Consider the following 19,081-nt stretch of genomic DNA (forward strand, 5'->3'; position numbering starts at 1 on the left):
GACCCCTGCGTATGCATCCTTGGCACGCCGCCTCACGTGTCACGCCTACACGCTCCTGGACAAGCTAATCACGTTTATTGACCCGCCAACCAGTCTGCTTTTTTTCTCGTTCACACCTGCCCACATGTACCCTTGACTTCCGATTTTTTCTTTATGATTACTGATTATATTCTTTTGTGGTGTGTGAGCATTTATTTTTATGTATGTATGTATGTACGTATGCATGTATGAACATATGTGTGTAATAATGTATGTATGTATGTATGTATGTATGCATGTATGTACATATGTGTGTAATAATGTATGTATGTATGTATGTATGTATGTATGTATGTATGTATGTATGTATGCATGCATGTATGAACATATGTGTGTAATAATGTATGTATGTATGTATGTATGTATGTATGTATGCATGCATGTATGAACATATGTGTGTAATAATGTATGTATGAACATATGTGTGTAATAATGTATGTAATAATGTATGTATGTATGTATGTATGTACATATTCATGTATGTACGTATGTACATATGTTTGTCCACAATTTTCTCTTAAACTAACGAACCAATTTTAATGGCTAGGTTATTTTATATTGCTTCTTGACCACCTGTTTTTGAACAGCTGACAGACATTGCTGTCGTGAAGGTTTATAAATCACGCAAAATTTAGAGAAGTGCACTTAGCAGTCCTTATCTAATTTGATAGAAGAACCCGGTTCGAAAAAGAATAATGAGTCAAAGGAAGTTGAAACGTGGAGCTACCTTAATTTCGCGTATCGATCAGCGGAGGATCGACTGGTAGACGATTAGAATAACGTGGGAGGAATAGTGAAGGGACATTAACGCTAATGACGCGTATAATTTGACATCAGGAAGCTGACATTTGGAAGAACTTTTAGCCGTCTACCTGCGAACAAAAGTGATCTTTTTATAGCATCATAAAGCAAACAGCGATTGATGATACGGGAATATCGTGTGCGATGATTAATGGATTCGCGAGGAAAGTGTCATTAGCGAATACAGGAAGTTGAAAAACTTTCAACGGTGAACAAAGAAAAGATATTTTTTTCGGTGGGAACTTCTAACGTTTTCATTCTTATCGAACCTTATTATTCTTTTTACAATTTCAAAGTTATTTTTGTAAATTTGCCTATCTTTATTTTGATGCTATTTAGATAGGATAAGGAGCTTCAGAGGATGATACATGCTCTTTATAGGATACGCTCCCTGTTCGAAAACAACCCTTAAGAGCAGGGTCGAAGTGGTCCTAAGTGATCCTACTTTTTATAATACAAACTTACATGAACTTATAATTAGTTCATTATAGACATCTAATCAACAATCAGATATTTATGCATACATATAATTTTGATGCAATAGTTTGAAAATGTGCAAAGAGGTTAGGTTATCTTTAAGAGGTTATATTTCAGAAATGAACAGAAAAGTTCAATAAACGAATCGATGGAGAGAAAATGAAATTTCTTTTGCTTGCCATATTTTCAGACAATGAAAGTTCATTAAAAATTAATTTTGATCTAATAAACCTTTGTACAAATCTCGAAGCAACGAGTAGTTTGAAAATGTCTGAAGAGGTTAGGTTATCTTTAAGAGGTTATACATCAGAAACAAAAAAAATATTTCAATAAATTGATGAGAAGAAAATGAAATTTTTCTGACCACCATATCTTCACACAATGAAAGTTTAACAATTAATTTTGATCTAATAAACCTTCTGCAAATCTCAAGTTTGAAAATGTGCGAAGAGGTTATTTTTGAGAGGCGATGTCAGAAACGAAAAGTTCAATAAACGAATCGATGGAGAGAAAATGAAATTCTGGTCGCTGCCATATTTTCAGACGATGAAAGTTCATTAACGTCGAGTATCATGAAATCCCCAGCAGGTGGGGATTTCTGTTTCTGCTGAGCGCAGCGTGCTTTGAAATTCCTAATCTGCTGGCGATCGCGAGAACAATCGCTTCGTTCCACTTCATTCGCCAACTCGATTCCATCGAGTATTGCGTAACGTCAATCGTGTCTCTGTATAGGATCGATCCGCGGACTGCGCGACTCGTCCCAACGAAAACTGCTTTCGCAATCTAAATCCTTCCTCTTAGCAACAGGGCTTTCCACCACTTGCCAACAATAAAATCTTCGCTCTTTTTCGGTGAGTAACGGATGAGGATGGATTTCTGAAGGATATCGAAAGTACCAATGTAAGCGTTTTGTGCTCCGATATCTCGATTGATATCTTCCATCTTTGATTAAATTCGACTTCGTAAAATTCTGTTTTTTCTGTTTGCGCGAAATCAGAATTTTTCGAGGGCTGATTGAAATATTCTGTTTTAGAGTAAAGTATTAAATTAGAGACTCAAGTTTAAATGACAGACTCATAGGTTTATTTCTAAAAATCCATAAATATGGCATCTCAGAAAATTTACAAATCTTGTATACGAGTTTCAAATTTCCAGAAATCCAAGTAGCAAATTTTCAAGTGTATGCAAATCCACAAAATTAGTTATAACTCACAAATTTTTCTTGAAGAATTTCGACTCTTAATTTCGACTTTTAAAGAACGTAGAATCTTAAGAACGAAGATTTCGTGATCGATTCGAGTTAGCAAATACATTTCAAGGTACGATCTTCCGAAGAGAAGTAATCGATCACTCAGTTTCGATCCAGCGAACAAGCCCGAAAGGTTACAAAGCAACAAGGGTAGAATCTTCGAGTCTGTGGAAAACGTGTAGAAAACGAACGCGTATATCGAGCAATCTCATGCGGTGCGGACTTTATTTCGACGTTTTATCACTCAATGCCGGCGCACGGAGCCAAGAAGGCAGAATGCCAAGGGATCCGCGTAAAGAAGGATCAGATAAAGTTCCAGATACGTTCGAGCTCCGCCTACGTAACTAGGAAATTCACTTTGGCCCTGGAGGATCGCGGATCGACCGACCTCGAGGTATATCGCGATAAAGATAACAAAAATCTGACAAAGTGACGTGATTAATAATAGCACCTCGCTGTTCGAACGTGCATGCAAGTGAAAAGATTGCTGAAAGTAATATCCTGCTGTAAAAAGTATGAGCTTCGAGAAAATTACGATGCCTCTAAAAATTCATTATTTTTCATTTCATTTAATATATTACACAAATATGGCACATATACATTTTTAATACTTTTTTTTAATTTTTAATAATTTTATTGAAATATTTTTACTTACATTTTATATTTTGTTTTAGGGTAATGGACTTTAATTTTGTTTATGCAACTTGGTGAGATTTTATGATATTTTTGTATACATTTTAAATTTTATTTTAAGGTAATAGACTTTAATTTTGTTTGTGCTACTTGATGAGATTTTATGATATTTTTGTATACATTTTAAAAGTTTGTTTTATAATAACAGACTTTAATTTTGTTTATGCTACTTGATGAGATTTGATGATGTTTTTGTATACACTTTAAATTTTATTTTAAAATAACAGACTTTAATTTTGTTTATGCTACTTGATGAGATTTGATGATATTTTTGTATACATTTTAAATTTTGTTTTAAAACAACAGACTTCAATTTTGTTTATGCAACTTGATATTATTTTGATGATATTTTTGCATACATTTTAAATTTTGTTTTAAAATAACAGACTTCAATTTTGTTTATGCAACTTGATAAGAGGGTTGATCTCTACTTGATGAAGAAAATAAATGTCAATCATGATGAACATTGTTATTAAATTTCATCCCTGAAATATATTATAGATTCAATATGAATCTCGTTTATTATGAAGCTTCCATAAGGTTAAATATTAAAAAAGTATTAGATCTGGTAAAAAAGAGGGTGTTGACTATAATGTTACTGTCTCAAAAATTTCTGATGTGGTACTTGAAGAATACTGTAAAAAATGTATGAGTAGTTGCAAAAAGAAAATAGCCACTTTGTAACCCACCCTTTGTGCTACACGAGACCAATTCTGTAAACGAGGAAACATCCACTTGTAAGGGGTGGGAACCTCCTCGAAACGGATACTCTGTAACGATGGCACAATAAGCAGCATCGATGCTCTCGAAACAGACTAGTACGTCTAACAATTTGAGAAACGGTCCAATCTTCGGTTTCCACGCAGCCAATTCAATTTCTACTCGTCGTTAGCAGACTGTAAAATTTCGCTGTTTGCGTAAATTCCAAACTGGCGAATATTTTATATTTTATTTTACATAACATTTTATTTTAATGAACAAACTGTACAAGGTTTACAACATGAAGAACAAAAATACTGTTACGTGGTGGAAAGTTCTAAAATTGCAATACATTTTGAAATATTTTTAAACTAGCAGTGCAACGTTTAAAATAAAATGAACAAAAATATTGTTACATGTTGGGCAGCTCTAAAATTGCAATTCAATTTAAAATTTTTTTAACCAACAGTGCAACTTTTACAACTTGATGATCAAAAATACTGTTGCATGGAAAGTTCTAAAATTGCAATAAAATTTGTAATATTTTTTAACTAGCACTGCAACGTTTAAAAAATAGAGAAACATAAAGGTAATAATAGAATAATTTTAAGAACCTTCCCAAATTAAAAAATTGATAGGGTGAAAAATAATTACGAGTAACAACCCAAGAAAACAGAAAGGTGTATTTCGCAGTAGAATCGTAAATCTGTCGCGATAAAACGCAACGTGGATATACAACATCGTGAGCTTGTATTGTTTGAAAAGCTCCCTCTTCTTGCAACAGTTGGCACGCACTTACCAGGAGGGTGAAAACAGGGGATGCGACTGTTCCGTGACGGGAGCTACCCCACTTTCGGAAGATAATTTCCAGGCCGTGATAATCTGTAACGGCGCGCATAAATCTTCGACTTCGCGCGAAACCGAGCCACCACTTGTTCCACGATAACGCCGGCTCTCTGTTCTGAAATCGCTGAAATTCTTCTTGAATATCGTTGCTCGACGATTTAATGCGTCGCCGAGTGGAACTTTGAATGCTCGTCTTCTTCTTTATCGCGCTTCCGGTCGTTGATTCTACGCTACGTTCACTCGTCGCGAAATTTCAACTTCTCAATTATGTTCTTTACGATCGTGGAGTATGGAACAGTTTGCAACCACCTCATAGAGATGATTTGGGAAATTTTGAACAAATAAAATCAGCCTTCATAAGCAACTTCTTATTATGATCATGAAGCATGAAGTATTTTGAACCACCCCATAGAGATGGTTTAAAAAATGTTGAACAAACAAAATCAGCCTTCATAAGCAACTTCTTATTATGATCATGAAGCATGAAGTATTTTGAACCACCTCATAAAGATGGTTTGAAAAATTTTGAACAAACAAAATCAGCCCTCATAAGCAACTTCTTTTTATGATCATGGAGTATGAAGTATTTTTTAACCACCTCATAGATGATTTGGGAAAGTTTGGATAAATAAAATCAACCCTCGTAAGCAACTTCTTATTATGATCATGGAGTATGAAGTATTTTTCAACCACTTCACAGAGATGGTTTAAAAAATTTTGAACAAACAAAATCAACCTTCATAAGCAACTTCTTATTATGATCATGGAGTATGAAGTATTTTTCAACCACCTCATAGAGATGATTTCAAAAATTTGGAACAAATAAAATCAGCCTTCATAAGCAATTTCTTTTTATGATTGTAGAACATGGAGAATTTTGAACCACCTCATAGAGATGATTTGGGAAATTTTGAACAAATAAAATCTACCTTCATAAGCAACTTCTTATTATGATCATGGAGTATGAAGTATTTTTTAACAACCTCACAGAGATGGTTTGAAAAATTTTGAACAAACAAAATCAACCTTCATAAGCAACTTCTTATTATGATCATGGAGTATGAAGTATTTTTTAACCACTTCACAGAGATGGTTTAAAAAATTTTGAACAAAAATATCAGCCCTCATAAGCAACTTCTTATTATGATCATGAAGCATGAAGTATTTTGTACCACCTCACAGAGATGGTTTGAAGAATTTTGAATAAATAAAATCAACTCTCATAACTTCTGATTTTATCAGTTTGAAGATTTTTAGAAATCTGAGAATTTTTGTATTTGGATAATGCAACCCCTTTTTTATAATAAATAATTTTGGGTATTTTGTTTTTGAGTCAGCATAAAGCATCAAAGGTAATAGCTTGCGTAAAGGGAAGTTAATAGCGGATCTAGGCGCATCAAGTCACCCTTAATGACTCATCCCTTGCTTCCTATTCTTCCCTCTCCCTTTTCTATGTCTTTCTTCTCGCTGATGGGGCCGGAGTTCCAGGCTGCCTCATAAAAGTCAGCGTATCCGGAATTTCCCCCCTCAGTCATCCTTGATTTTCGTAACGACAGGAGGAGGGAGGAAGCCATTAATTTATGCCCTTCCTGATCGATCGTTCGGTTAAAGTTTGAACTTTCGACGACAACTACCGGAGAGATTGCTTTGTTGCAGTTTCGTCAAAGGGACGGAAATTAAAACAGTGACATTAATTAAAAATTATTTATTTTGACAATGTAAACTGGTTAATAGAAGGAGCTTAAATCTGTCGAATTTTGATGCTTTGATGGTTCATTGAATCTTTCACAAAATCTTTAACATTGTTTAAGAACGAATTGCCAATTGTAACACTTTGAACAGAAAGAAAGGAAAATTCCATGTAAAAAGAAACAGTGTAAAATTAATCTAAAATTCCACGTAAAAAGAAACAGTGTAAAATTAATCTGAAAAGTTTAATTTCTAAAATTCACCACGTAACAAAATTCGAGAATGAAAGATAGACGAGGAACAGTGAAAATTCGAGGAATTCGTGAATCGATAGTTGGATCGCAACAGGGGGTGTACAAGAACGGTATCATAAATATCGCGGCGGAAAAGAGGCGAGAAAATGGAGGAGCAAAGCGAGAACGCGTGACGTTCGACTACGTAGTTTCGGCTCGTCGAGAAACTCCGTGATCTCGTTCTGAAAATTGCATAACCCTCCTAATCGATCGTTCGTAGAACTCGGGACCTCGTTCCTTTGTCGGCGGCGGGTAATTGAATTTGGAACAAAAGCGAACGTGGGACGAGCAGAAAAGACGGCGAGGATCCATTGGGAAAAATAAAGATGGAAAAGGATACGCGTTATCGAACGGTTCCACGAAAGGGAAAATCCATGACGAACTCGGGAAAATTGCGTTGAATTATTTCGATTCGCTTTAACCTTTCGCTTCCGATCGACCATTTTGCTCGGAATTGAAATTATAACTTGTTGATAGATTCTTTACATATATACTAGTATTACTAGATTATTTTGTATGTAACGGTGTTATATATTCAACAGGTTTACTGATTGATTGTATGGATTTCTCAGTAGGACGCACAAGGTGCGTCATTAGATATGAAAAGAGATGTGTAAGGTAGATACAAGAATTTTATTCTTCTTTCTATTTCTATGGACAGGGGGAGGAAGGTTATTGTATACTGTTCATTTTTTAGTTGTAATTTATGAACAAGGTTAGAGAATATACAGGACGCAGCAGGTGCGTCTTCAGGTATGATAAGTGAAGTATAAGGTAGATGTAAGAATTTTACTCTTCTTTCTGTTTCTATTAGCAGGAGGATGAAGACTATTGTGTATAATTTATTTTTTAGTAGTAATTTATGAACAAGGTTAGAGAATGTACAAGACGCACATGGTGCGTCAACCTCAAAAACATGAACCACAACATCAAAATTGCTTTTGACTTAAAAAGTTGATTGCAAAATTTCCATCTAAAGAAACGAATAAAGATTATTGTAGACGAGATGAATAGTAAGTAGGACGCACCTGGTGCGTCAACCTCATACTGTCAACCACAGCAGCAAAATTTCTTTTGATTTAAAAAGTTGGTTACAAAATTTACATCTAAAGAAACGAACAAAGTTTATTGTAGACAAGATGAATAAAATGTAGGATGCACCTGGTGCGTCAACCTCATACTGGCAACCACAGCAGCAAAATTTCTTTTGATTTAAAAAGTTGGTTTTAAAATTTGCATCTAAAGAAACGAACAAAGTTTATTGTAGACGAGATGAATAAAATGTAGGACGCACCTGGTGCGTCAACCTCATACTGGCAACCACAGCAGCAAAATTTCTTTTGATTTAAAAAGTTGGTTTTAAAATTTGCATCTAAAGAAACGAACAAAGTTTATTGTAGACAAGATGAATAAAATGTAGGACGCACCTGGTGCGTCAACCTCATACTGGCAACCACAGCAGCAAAATTTCTTTTGATTTAAAAAGTTGGTTTTAAAATTTGCATCTAAAGAAACGAACAAAGTTTATTGTAGACAAGATGAATAAAAAGTAGGACGCACCTGGTGCGTCAATAGAAACTTCAGCAAAAATGCTGAACTCCCTTTTCGCCATTCACATTTTCACCTCAAACAATTGTTATTCACAAACTCCCAACCTCGCAATAAAAGGTACTCTCAAAGTACTCCAGCACCGTTTCACAAATTTTATTTACACGTTATACATTTTAAACGAAGTATAAAAGACAGGATAATAAAAAAAGTTGATTTGAATTTTTCTTTCGCAGAAAAAGAAGAATGAAGGAAGGGCAATGCTGGAGGGGTTCGAGGAAGGAAACAAGCCAGAAGTACTTTCGACGCATGATAGGAAGCCCTTTGATCTCTCTCTTTCCCTCTCTCTCCGTCTCTCTCTCCCTCTATCCTCGATGCAAGTAAATTGTGTGTCCTCAAAGAGGCCGTGATTGAAGTCACACGAACCGTGCAACGATGCTCCGTCCGTTCTCCTCGTTTTATTTCTTTATCCAAGGAATTACTTTCGGGGTCTTCCTCTGTAAATAATTGGCCGCGAACCGGTGCTCTTCTAGCTCGAGTACCTCTCTTTTCTTCTTTTTCAATATTCCTTTAAGCATTTTACTGCTCGTTAACGCGTTTAATAGTCGGCTCATCGATACAGTCAATTTAATATTATCAAATAATTGGACGAGAAAATATTCTTTCAGATGTTTCATAGATTTAGATAATTACAGTAAAGTTGTATAACGAACTATGATAATAAACTTAGCACCGTTTAAGTGACTACAGGGGACCAAAAAATTAGTGGCTTTATAAATTGACTGTACTGAAGATTTTGTAAGATGCTGAGTTAAATTATTTTGCAAGGTACCTTAATTTTTAATTCAATAATTCATTCGAAATGAAAAACTAGTGTCTTTATAAATTGACTGCACTGAAGATTTTGTGAAACGTTGAATTAAGTTATTTTACAAGGTACCTTAATTTTTAATTCAATGCTTCATTCGAAAAGAAAAACTAGTGTCTTACAAATTGACTATACTGAAGATTTTGTAAGATGCTGAATTAAATTATTTTGCAAGGTACCTTAATTCTTAATTTAATACTTCATGCAAAATGAAAAACTAGTGTCTTTATAAATTGACTGTACTGAAGATTTTGTAAGATGCTGAGTTAAATTGTTTTGCAAGGTGCCTTAATTTTTAATTCAATACTTCATTCGAAATGAAAAACTAGTGTCTTTATAAATTGACTATACTGAAGATTTTGTAAGATGTTGAATTAAATTATTTTGCAAGGTCTTAATTCTTAATTTAATACTTCATGCAAAATGAAAAACTAGTGTCTTTATAAATTGACTGTACTGAAGATTTTGTAAGATGTTGAATTAAATTATTTTGCAAGGTACCTTAATTTTTAATTCAATAATTCATTCGAAATGAAAAACTAGTATCTTTATAATTCCCTACTGTCTAATTGGGGAATGTGGGAATTGAGGAATGTGGGAATTGGAAAATGTGGGAATTGAGGAATGTGGGAATTGGGGAATTTGGGAGTTGGGGAATGTGGAAATTGGGGAATGAGGGAGTTGCGAAATGTGGGGATTGGGGAATGTGAAAATTTGTAACTGTGGGAATTGGGGAATGTAGGAATTGGTGAATGTGGAAATTGGGGAATGTGGGAATTGGTGAATGTGGAAACTGGGAAATGTGGAAATTAGGGAATGTGGGAATTGGGGAACGTGGGAATTGGTGAATGTGGAAATTGGGGAATGTGGGAATTGGTGAATGTGGAAACTGGGAAATGTGGAAATTAGGGAATGTGGGAATTGGGGAACGTGGGAACTGGTGAATGTGGAAATTGGGAAATTTGAAATTGGGGAATGTAGAAATTAGGAAATTTGGAATTGGGGAATGTGGAAATTGGGAAATTTAGAATTGAGAAATTTGGAATTCGAGAATGTGGGAATCGGAAAATGTGGGAATTGGGGAATGTGGAAATAGAAATGAAAAACTAGTGTCTTTACAAATTGACTGCACTGAAGATTTCATAAAAAAATTAAATTAAATTATTTTGCAAGGTACCTTAATTTTTAATTCAATACTTCATTCGAAATGAATATGCATTTTAATAATACACTACTGCGGCAAAATAACTGTGAGCGAAGAAAAATGAGGGCACCAGTGTAAAGGAACAGAGATAGTCAATTACAAAAGGGAACACGTGCTGTTCGATCGTGTTCACCTTTGATCCTTTTCCTCGGAAAGAAACGTCGGGATTTGCGATTGAAATGAAGCCTTTGCACCGCAGTACAGGACGATCGATTTTTCCCTTTCCCTAAGATTCGACGAAACCTTGACTCGTGTTGCTGAAAAAGGTACAGGTTCGTTGAAAGCAGGATAAAGGTGGAAGGGAAAATGGCAACCTTTAACGCGCCACTTCTACCAGCATTTTAATTCCATAAATCGGTTACTAAAATTAAGAGTCTATCGCAAAGGAATATTTATAAAACGTGGCCTGCTATCAACCTTACATTTTTAATTTCGTAAAGTGATTACTGAAATTGTTGAACGAAGGATAATATACAAAGAATATTTGCGAAATGTGGCTCGTAGTCTTTTACCAAATAACCTTACAATTTTAATTTCATAATTGGATTATTAAAATTGTATATAAAAGTCGTACACTAAAAATATTTAGTAAACGTGGCACTCAGTCTTTTACCAACTAACCTTAAATTTTTAATTTCATAAATTGACTACTAAAATTAGTAAACGAAAAATAATCGTTCACAAAGAATAATTAGAAAATGTGGTACATGGTCTTTTACCGACTAACCTTACATTTTTAATTTCATAAACTGAGTACTAAAATTTTTAAACCAAAGATAATCGTACACGAGGAATATTTAAAAAATGTAACCCCCAGTCTTTTACCAGCAGACCACACACATTTTCAACTCCACAAATTACAAAAATTATTAAAAATACTTGTAAACAAAAGAACATAACTCATAAACTTACACTAAAACGTAAGAGTTAAAAAACGAAAATGAACAACAACAGAAAATAAAATAAAACTATGCAGCAATTTTACAGAGGAATTTCAAGGATTAACGTGTACATGAAAAGAGCCATAACGAGCAGCCTGGTTGAATTACAAGTAATTTGCAGCGAAAACGAGGAAAAGGGAGCAAAGGATGCAAATGTCCCTTGGAATTACGACACACGGCATTGTGACGTACTCACGAGAATAATTCAAGTAAACCGAAACATAAATATGTCGTTCGAGCGCAACTAATGTGTAGCCGCTTAAACGGATTTGCCCGTTAGATTTATCGTTTAAAGCGATTTAAATGGATCGTGCACGGTGGCTGGTAAGGTCGATGCAAGAATAACGCATCCGACATTAATAAATCTAGCGAAAACTTGTTGTCGATTTAATCCGGTGAATCCCCTTTATTCAGACTTTAGCTCGCGTGCCCTGTGTCGATCGTCGACGTCAGACTTTCGGAAATCGTTATTTACTGTCATTGGCAGATATTTTATTCGAAAATATTAATAAGGGGATTGTGTAGTTTAGTTACGTTGTTGGTAAGTTATTTATTGGTGATGTTGTAAATTTGGAGATTTAATGTGGGGATTTGGGGAGAAGGAAATTTGGGATCGCGAGAAGTTGAAAATGTAGGAGATTGGAGTTGTAGGGATCTGGAAATGTGTTAAAATAACAAATTTGGAATTGGGGAATATCAAATTGGACAATGTGGGAATTGGGGAATGTGGGAATTGGACAATGTAGGAATTGGGCAATGTGGACTTGGGGAATGTGAGTATTGGGCAATGTGAGAATTGGACAATGTAGGAATTTGACAATGTCGGAATTGGGCAATGTGAAAGTAGGACAATGTGGGAATTGGACAGTGTGCAAATTGGGGAATGATGGAATTGGAAATGATGGAATTGGAGAATGATGGAATTGGAAATGATGGAATTGGAGAATGATGGAATTGGAGAATGATGGAATTGGAGAATGTGGGAACTGGAGAATGATGGAATTGGGGAATGATGGAATTGGAGAATGATGGAATTGGAGAATGTGGGAACTGGAGAATGATGGAATTGGGGAATGATGGAATAAGGGAACGATGGAATTGGGAAATGATGGAACTGGAGAATGTGGGAATTGGAGAATGTGGGAATTGGGGAATGATGGAATTGGGGATTGATGGAATTGGAGAATAATGGAATTGGGAAATGATGGAATTGAAGAATGATGGAATTGGGAAATGATGGAACTGGGAAATGATGGAACTGGGAAATGATGGAACTGGGAAATGATGGAACTGGGAAATGATGGAACTAGGAAATGATGGAACTGGACAATGTGGGAATTGGAGAATGTGGGAATTAGGGAATGTAGGAGTTGAAAAATTTGTAATTCGGGAATGCGGAAATTGGGGAATGTAGGAATTGGGGAATATGAGAATTCAGAAATGTGAGAAATTGAAAACGTAAAAATCTCCAATAACAAAACTATTTACAGCCACACTAATCCAATCCTACACAACAAACACGTGCATTAACCCTCCATCGATTTTCTTCTCTTCGAACCAATTCGATCCACCTTTCCCAGTAGCCATTTTATACACCACACACATTCTCCCCATTCGTCCTCTTTCTCTATTTCGTCGACCCTTGATGAACGCATTTAACAGACGCGATTGCGGAGTTGCGACGCAGACCAAAGCAGACAAACGCGTTTTAAATCCGCGGAAAGAAGCGGCTCGAAGAATTTAATTAAAACGGTGGTTCGTCGACAGAGAGGCAGCGTCTGAAATTTTTCGAGATCCCGGCTTCGTATTCAACCACTAGTTGCCATCCGTTCCGTGTGCACAAGAGAAGGCTGGGACCAACAGCAAAATCAACTACCTGTGGATGCAACTTAAGTGAGTACGCGCTGCAGCCACCGACACCAATTATGCGCGATAAAGTTTCAATAACCCGATTTTCATTTCCATTGGGTCACTGTGACCTTTCAATCGAATTCTAACTTTCGTCACACTTTTAATCCGACGATCACCGCCGCCATGCATAATTGGGGCTGGAGATTCTACATTTTCTTCTTCGGTGGAGGTTGGCGGGGATTTGGAAGTTTGGGAATTTAAGTGGATGGGGATTTGGGGATTTGAAGGGAGAGGAAATTGGGATTTGAGAATTTCAGGATTTGGAGATTTTAGATTGGAGGATTTGAGGATTTAGGGATTTGGGAATTTGGGGTTTGTACAGTTGAGGGTTGCAATATTTGCAAATTGTTATATTTGAAAGGGAATGTGGAAATTAGGCAATGTGGGAATTGGACAATGTGCGAATTAGACAATGTGTGAATTGCACAATGTGGAAATTGGGGAATGTGGGAAGTGGGGAATGTGGGAATTGGGGAATGTGGGAATTGGGGAATGTGGGAATTGGGGAATGTGGGAATTGGGGAATGTGGGAATTGGGGAATGTGGGAATTTGGGAATGTAGAATTGGGGAATGTAGAATTGAGAAATTTGGAATTGGGGAGTGTGGGAATTGGGGAATGTGGGAATTGGGGAGCGTGGAATTGGGGAATGTGGAAATTGGGGGATGTGGGAATTGGGGAAAGTGGGAATTGGAAAATTTGGAATTGGAGAATGTGGGAATTGAGAAATTTGGAATTGGGGAGTGTGGGAATTGAAGAATGTGGGAATTGGGGAACGTTGGAATTGGAAAACGTGGAAATTGGTGAATGTAGAAATTGGAAAATTTGGAATAGGGGAATTTGAAATGAAGGAATTTGGAATTGACGAATGTGGGAATTGAGAAATGTGTAAACTTGAGAATTTAAGAATATACACATCAAAGAAAGGAACCAGAAATAATCGTATACTAAATCCGAAACTCCTGCACCTGTTGCTCAAAATGAATTAATTACTCATCATGTAAATACCTTCAAATAAACAAACGAATATTAATATCGATCCCCTGAATAAAAGCGGTATTAACACGATATAAAATGTCCATTACAAAAGTTACAAAAGTAGACAAATTTACTTTATTTATTTGCAACGTAAACTAGACCAATTGGGTCCTCCTGACGTCCGTTAAGATATTTCGCGAAGATTAGGAGACACGAGCGAATGGCGTGTCGTTGGCGATTCGTATCAGCAGCATGGATACACGTCGGGCCTAATTTCATCCCGGCAGCGTGCAATCTCTCCATGGCGTCCCACCAGGAGGCCGGAATCGGGACCTAAATCGGATCGGACTATGCCTCGTAAATTATTCGGCACACGCATACGTCTCTGTCGATTTTACCCTGCCTCCGTGACACGAAGGGACCAAAACGAAACGAATAAAGCCCCGTTCATTTACCGTCATGTCCGTTTGAACAAAGACCGATACCGTTCCGGACCGAAATCGTGTTAACCCTCGCTTAATGTCCCTTGCGAACTTACCCTACGTTGCTACATTCACGTTAAATATATTGTGAAAATTCTATGTTGTTCGATATATACTATGAACCTTTGTATAGTGTAACAAAAATGTATATATATATATATGTATATACATATGCACATGTGCATGTATATGCATATGCACATGTGCATGTATATGTGTATGCATATGTGTATGTATATGTATATGTATATGTATATGTATATGTATATGTATATGTATATGTGTATGTATGTGTATATGCACATGTGTATGCATATGTGTATGCATATGTGTATGCATATATGTATGTATATGTATATGCACATGTGTATGTATATGTGTATGCATATGTGTATGCATATGGATATGCATATGTGTATGTATATGCATATGTGTATGCATATGTATATGCATATGTGTATGTATATGTATATGCACATGTGTATGTATATGTGTATGTATATGTATATGCACATGTGTATGTATATGCATATGTGTATGCATATGTATATGTATATGTATATGCATATGTACATGTAAGTATAACGTAAAATATACTGTAAAACCAATATTACTACAGTAGAACATATGTGTACTATAGAATTCTTGTATATGATGAAACATGTATGTGAGGCAAATTTTATTATTAACGAGACTTACAATAATGATCCTTCTGAATAACCAAAATACAAACTATACCTATATGAACTGTAACCTTCCTTTTTCTTGAGCAATAACCTTCTATACATACAGAATATACGTCTTTATTTACAAATTCAGTTTATTCGCGAAAACCATCCACTTATTCCCAGATTTCGCAGGAGCTCGCAAGAAAATTGCAAATTTCCATTTTTCCCCGAAATCTACCCTGATCCAAGCTTAAGGGAAAATAGTGTACGTGACCCTCGGTAAAAAAAGTGATTGGAACCCTTTGATACGACAAACATAACCGCGGCTAATGAATAACGATTTTTCGTAATCATTATAGAACGGTGGCGCAAATACGGTAATAATAATAAGTATCGTAACGTGGCACGTTGTCGGGCATCGGCACCATCGTATTACGTTTTATGCTCCCTCTCATTTGCTTGGTTGTTATCAGGGTGTCACGCGAATCTTGCCAACGAAAGCGGAGATCTTGGCCCCGTAATAACGGACCTTTATGGAACACCGCATGCAACATTAATATATTCTTATAACGCTTGATATTACGTCGGTATTTGCGTTAACTACCCGACCACTTACACTTTGTCCACGTGGAGAACGGGGCTTAATGTAACGCTGTGTTAACTTTTATCTTCCCTATTGTTTCTTAATTACATTACCGGGGGTTCGAGTTAATGAACCGACTGGATAACCGCTTTCGTTATTTACTGCTAGACTTTAGACTCTTTTCGTGACTATGACAAATTTGCACGTTATACAATAAATATTCGGTAATATTTCCGGTGGACTTTTTTAGTGGAGTAATTTAGGGGACGTGATTGTTCTAATTGCCTCGTGGACGAAAATTTTAACAGAAGGACATGGTTTTAATTATTTCTCTGCAGAGGAATAATTTCTATTTTTTATATATTTATTTGTAAGTTACTACTTAAGTAAATTTACTTGTAACTAATATTTATTTAGTTATTATTTAGTTAACATTTATTAGGTTACTTTATATATAGTCATACATATAAGTTATTTTGTAGTTTCATTCATGCGTACATTAAGAATATTCAGATTTCATAAAAATTTATAATTTTACTTTGTTTATAGTTTGTAATGTTATCAGTGCATTTCAATAAATAAAAGTAATAATATTTCTGAAAACACAGTTTCGTATCCAACAAAGAAAACAATGAAGTCAAAGAACACTCGCAGACCTTAAAATAATCATAATTGATACATCTGGTAGAAAACAACTTCATTTCGCTGCACAGTGAGGGGAGCTTGCCGGCAGCATGGATACGAAACGTTCCTCATTAAATTTCCTTAATTACCTCTTCCGTTCTCGGAACGGCCGTTAAATTGAATTTTCGATAAAACTTAGCTTTTCAGAGCGGTACTGCGTGAAATATCGCTTCGCGATGTCCGAGCGCGATTCTTCCTCGCGAGGGGGTGAACTTCCTTTGATGCATTTGTTCATGGCTTTATTTATCCACAAGAATAAATGTCATTCGCAAAAATTAATACCTGTAAGAATAAGTAACTTACAAGTCTATATTGTACAGATACTTTAAAATTAAAAATGAATTTAAAAAATAAATAAACAGATGACAAAATATAAATTAATATGATTCTTCTTCGCAAGAGGGTGAAGTTCCTTTGATGCATTTGTTCATGGCTTTATTTATCCGTAAGAATAAATGTCATTCGCAAAAATTAATACCCGTAAGAATAAGTAACTTACAGGTCTATATTGTACACTTACTTTGAAATTAAAAAAGAATTTAAAAAATAAATAAACAAATGATGAAACATATCATATGAGTATAAATTGATATACTCATTAATTTTTTATTTAGATGAAAATTGATATTGGTTTAAAAAAAAATAGCTTAACAAATTTTGTGACTTGCAATATGACTTATAAAGTTTGTAAATTAAAAGATTTGCAAAGAAGGTTTTAAATAAATTGAAACAGCCGTATATTTGCGAAACGCCAATGCAGGGTTCAAGTATCAAGAAGCACGAAAGAAAACAAAAAGGGGTTCGAGATTGCAAGGGGTACAGGAAATTTCAGATTCAAAAGAAATAGCTTAACAAATTGTATGACTTAGAATGTGACTTCAGTAGTTTTAGCGTTAATGAATGAATAAAGCTAGCAAATTAAAAGATTTGCAAAGAAGGTTATATATAAATTGAAACAGCCGTATATTTGCGAAACGCCAATGCAGGGTTCAAGTATCAAGAAGCACGAAAGAAAACAAAAAGGGGTTCGAGATTGCAAGGGGTACAAGAAATTCCAGAGCGAGGCAGTAAATTCCGTCGTCGCGCCGATATTTTCACGGTGCACGACATTCGTCGAATATGTCCACCCCCTGCGTGCCACCCTCCGCCCCGTCGTGATGCACGGATACTGGAAGAGGATGAAATTGCGAGAGGATCGGCTCGAGTCCGGCTGAAAAGGCCGTTTCTCAACTCGAAGTAAGAGCATGCCGCATTCCTCCGTCTCCTATTTCCACCCCCGCGTTTCGCCCCTTCGCTCCTCGAAACCGATCCCACCACCGCCTAGCTGGCCAACCCTCGAAATCTCTCCGCGTACTCGTCGAGAAAGGAACACAACTCGTGCAGGGACGTAGACTCGGGGGTGAAGGGGTGGCTGGTCGAGTGGGGCTAAGTAAGCTTAGCGTGTCACCCAGAAGAGAGGATTTTCTCTTCCTCGTCTCTCCTCGTCGCTTCTCCTTCTTTCGCGCTCTTTTTTCTCCTTCTTCGGTTTGTTTTAATCAAATGCACCCTGCAGAAAGGAGATTTTATTAAAACGAGTGCGGCTTCGAGGGACTGCTTCTTTTTTCGAGAGCCACGAGAGCTGGAGACTGTTTTTTTTCCTCTTTACGCGGTGGATTCTTATTCTTTCGGTGTCTTGATATCTTGATTGTTCACGTTTTCAGAATCTATTAGAACGCTACATTAATAATGGAAAAATGTTTACATTGATATTTTTAGTTGACAGATTTAGACATTCAGTATCGAATAAGTGACCCTAAATTGACCGTAAAGACCCGATAAGATCGACACCGACGGGAATCATAAAAGGTACACCTTCAATTTTCGCAACAATTTTTAGCATGCAGATTAAATCACGTAAAGTAGAATCGGTATCCACGTAAAGGTGCGCTAAAACGTGCCTCGATTCCCAAGGAGTCTATTCGCCGAGTCTCTGGAATGCATGGCGCACACTTCTAAAGCGTCTGGAAAATTATTGGCCGTTTCTCTACTTACATAAGCAATTTCATTGGATCTACCATCCGAGGACGTGTCGTTCGGTGATCTGGAAAGGGGAACAACGGAGTTCGTCGATTCGCAGATAACGCTGGTTCAACAAACGATCCAGAATTCACGATCGTGACTATGCTACGCGTATTTCATTCTCAAAGTAATCCTCGAATAATCCTTTGATTTATGAAGACCTACGTTTCGCTGCTACTCGTGATCAGCTCGTAAGCCACTGAGTCAGTCGGCTCGATTTAATCGATCGCCAGTTTTAGTTACGCGGACCCTTCACGGAGCGATTCGGGCAATTGATCTGGTACTTTTCAAAATATTAATCGAATTTAATTGATTGTAATTAGTAGTCTTTAGTAGAACATGTGTTAAGAGCGCCGTTAGGTTACAACCAG

The sequence above is a fragment of the Megachile rotundata genome, chromosome 3, assembly GCF_050947335.1.
Source record: "Megachile rotundata isolate GNS110a chromosome 3, iyMegRotu1, whole genome shotgun sequence".
Lineage (NCBI taxonomy): Eukaryota > Metazoa > Arthropoda > Insecta > Hymenoptera > Megachilidae > Megachile > Megachile rotundata.